The 4,095-nt window shown below is 39.3% G+C and overlaps 1 pseudogene; it reads right to left on the reverse strand.

Moving 5' to 3' along the window:
* Window positions 1-258: 258 nt before the first annotated feature.
* On the reverse strand, window positions 259-1,384 carry LOC101577059 (annotated as a pseudogene).
* Between the last annotated feature and the right edge of the window lie 2,711 nt (window positions 1,385-4,095).

Genomic DNA, 4,095 nt, shown 5'->3' on the forward strand with positions numbered 1-4,095 from the left:
TTGAAAATTAGAAGCAGTTTTGTTGCTGATTTTTTTGTTTGTTTGTGAAAGAGCACAATTTATTGGGGAGCAGAGAGCAAGCAGCACAGTGACCACAGACAAAGGCCACCCAATAGGCACCCTCTATGTTATACTGGCAAAGACATGCCATGCTGCCAATAAAAATCAAGTGTCTCCCTCAGGGCACCTTCCCAAATCTCATCCTTCCCAGGGGTTGAGCAAAGTTCCAACCACTTGCCTGAAGGCAACTGTGGTTTACTAGAGATACAGTCCCTCGGGGGTACCTTTCTGTTTCTTATAAAGAACATTTTCTTTAGATTTCTTGAAGTTTTCATTTGTTACTTTCATTCTATGTTCTCTCAATGCCATTAGACCAGCTTTTGTACAGATTGCCTTGATGTCAGTACTAGAGAGATCGTCCTTTGCCTTGATAAGGTCGTCAAGGGTTACATCAGCGGCCAATGTCATCCTGCTGGTGTGAGTCTGAAATATGCGCTTCTTGGCCTTTTCATTGGACAGGGGGAACTTGATCTTCCTGTCAATGTGCCCTGGTCTAATCAGTGCTGGGTTCAAAGTTTCTATTCAGTTTGTGGCCATGGTAACTTTCACGTCACCCCGTGAGTCAAATCCATCCAACTGGTTCAACAGTTTCAACATAATTTCAACTGAATTTCTCTCTCACCTCCAGAGTTTGAATCATATCTTTTGGTCCTAAGAGTGTCAATTTCATCAGTAAACACAGTGGATGGTGCATGTTCTTCAGCAACTTGAAATAATTCCTGTACAAGTTTGGGCCCATCGCCCAGGTACTTCTGAATAAGTCCAGGGCCAACCACTCTCAAGAAAGTGGCTGAAATTTGGTTTGCTACTGCTTTGGCAAAGGTTTGCTACTGCTTTGGCACAAGGTTTTACCTGTGCCAGGTGGACCATAGAGAATGACCCCATGGGGGCTTTATACCCATCTCTTCATAGTATTCAGGATGGGGAGAGGAAGCTCCACAGATTCCTTAATTTCCTGGATTTGGTTGTCCAACCCACCATTGTCAGCATAGGTTTCCTGAGAGGCCTTTTCCTCTTTCATCACTGTGACCCAAGGATCTGTGTCATCCATCAACACCCGGATCACAGCATGTACCTTGTGGTTGAGTAGGACTGAGCAGCCTGGTTCCAGCAGATCCTTGTCCACAAATGAAAGGGTGCTGACATAGTGTTCTGAGCCCACACGATGGCATGATTGTCATCAACGATCTCTTTGAAGGTTCCTGCTGACATCGGGGTCCCCGATGTCATCTACCTTTGATTTTTCCACCTCTTGCTTTTCTTCTAATGGTTTCATTTGTTCCTGATTTCTAATAACTTCTTCCTTCATGAGAAGTTAGTCTTTAATTCTCTCTAACTTGAGTAGTTTTAAATGGCACTGAGTGTGAGCTGTCACCAGTGGCAGTTTGCTGGCAGCATCTGGTCCTTTTGTTTTCTTCTTCTTTTCCCCACTCTAGTTGGCACAGGAGGTTCATATTTCTTTTTCTTATCCTTGTCATCCTTCTTACCACCTCCAGAACCATGGCCACCACTCTGACTTTGAACCCTCTTGCCTCGGCCGCTCTAGGCACCCTCATTGTCTAATAACAGATATCTATTCAAAGAAAATTGTGGTAGAGTTTAATAGTTAAATCAGTTGTAGTTAAATAGTAATAGTTAAATAGTTGTAGAAGAATATTTAATATCCTATGAATATAGCATGATAAAAATATAACAAAACAGTACGAAGAAAGTATATGTAAAAAATCACATGTACACATAATGAAAATGCATATTTTTAAAAATATAGGTAAAATATATAAAACTGATAATAATACAGGAATTCTAACTTTAGAAGGTAAATTTCACATCTATACTGAATTTTGTATAGTTATAGTGGCAGATATATGTTGTAGTATATGAAAAAGCAATTCTTAGAACAGATTCAGTATAATGAGAACAAGTAAATAAATTGGGTGAAGAGATCGTGAAGCAAAACACCTTGCCGACTGAGTTTTCCAGTGCTGAGCTGGTTGATTTCACTGTATAGGGCTGGCCTTCCATGTTATTTTGGAAGCATAATGTGCTTAAAGTCCAAACAAAAGAGGTGTGGATGCCAGCACTGGAGGCTGCTGACTTTTCTGTAAGACAAACCATGAAGTTCTCTGAGCCCAGGATGCGTTAGATAGCTCAGTGGACTGGATCGTTTCCAGCAAGGCTAGAGGTTGCTCAGGGTGGTGGCCCCCTGTTCCTCACAGAGGAGCAGTAAGTGGTCTCAGGCAGATGCCCAAGAACTCCAGATGTTAGAGAAAATCCCTGTGCAAATGCAGGGCTCTCTCACACTTGCGTAATAGAGGGGACAGAACAGAACAATATCAGCAGCAAATGGCTGCAGAGAACACGCTTTCTGGAGGATAAATTGAAATTATTTTTGCATATCAAAGAAGATTGAGCCTCTATTCCCTATACGGGCCATTTTTAAAATTCCTTTTTATAAAAGTCAAGTAAAAAAAATCAAAGTTTCTTGATATATTAGGCCAAATCATTAAAACCTTCATTAAAGTACTCTTTTTAATTGTATTTCTTTTGGAAAGGAAACAAGTGAGCATACAGGTGTCCCAGTAGGTGCTGGTCTACCTTCCTTCCTTCCTTCCTTCCTTCCTTTCTTCCTTCCTTCCTTCCTTCCTTCCTTCCTTCCTTCCTTCCTTCCTTCCTTCCTTCCTTCCTTTCTCCTTCTCTCCTTTCACTCCCATCCTTCTTTTTTCTCTCCCTCCTTCTTTCCTTGCTTTCTTCTTAAATTTTTCATTCCCTCTCTCCTTCCTCCCTCTTTTTTCCTCCCTTTATCCCTCTCTTTATCCATCCCTCCCTCCCTTCCTTTCTTGTTTTTATTTCACTTTCATGGACTAATTAACTTTGGAATTACATTTAAGTACATATTTCCTACCAACAATCACAGCAAATTCTACAAAGAAAGATAAACATTCAAGGTAAAATAAATCTTGAGGAACTTTTAAAAATGCAATACGTGAAAAAAAGATGGGATTTATTTATTAATCATATTTGTTTGGCATTTTGTTGTCAAACAAATATGTAAAAATTTACATAAATCCATAGCCAAAAAGATGGAGCTAATAATCAGGTATCTATAGACAAGGAGCTTCTGTCGCTGTACCTTTGCTTGGTTCCCAGGCATGGTGGTATGTGGCATATAAAATATTCAAGGCCGCACAAAGATAAAACTCTGTACAAGGGTTTAGGCTAGTCTTAACTGTTGTGAATTTAATAGTGTTTTTAAAGGAGAGTATACATTCAATATGATCAAAAGGACAATATTCCAAATGATGTTATCCAATTTTCTAAGAAAACCATAAGAAACAAGCCAAATGAATATTAAAATATTTTTTGCCTCATTCATTTATTTATTTTTTTCCATAATTTTATTGAGAGACAAATAGCAATGAGATATTTCCAAATCAAATTGGTAGGACAGTTTCAATAATTAACACACTGCATACTTGTTTCATACTGGTTGTTTGCTGTACCAGATGCAGACATGATATCCCATTAAGAAACACTATTAGAACAAATCCCTCTATCCATTAAGAGAATGTAACTATATATCTACCCTAACCATTTTGAATACACAGATACAAAATGGACCTTCATCTGTATCCCCTTTTTCATTTAGTCCCATTATTTGAATATTATAGGTGTGATAACTCAGCAAAATATTCTAAAAGAGTCCAGTAGTCCATAATAGCATTGGGTCTTCCGCTTGATGGGCAGTGCCAGAAATTGTTGCCTGAGTCCCCTATAGCTCAACATAACAGCATGTCTTTACTTCTTATACTTCATTTTTATACTTTTCTCCTGGATGGTTATGACCAAGATAAAGCAAGACCTATGCAACAAGAGTTGCACCTTTTGGAATTGATAAGGTCAGTGAAATCCCCTCAGGATTTATCCTGAGATCCTGTACCTCAGATTGTAGATCTTTTGCTGGTGTCAGCCATGTGGATGAGTCACTGCCACTGCTTGGCCAATGTGCTGTCTGGGAAAACCTGAGAGAATGTTTTC

The sequence above is a fragment of the Octodon degus genome, unplaced genomic scaffold (genome assembly GCF_000260255.1).
Source record: "Octodon degus isolate 3935 unplaced genomic scaffold, OctDeg1.0 scaffold00082, whole genome shotgun sequence".
Classification (NCBI taxonomy): Eukaryota; Metazoa; Chordata; class Mammalia; order Rodentia; family Octodontidae; genus Octodon; species Octodon degus.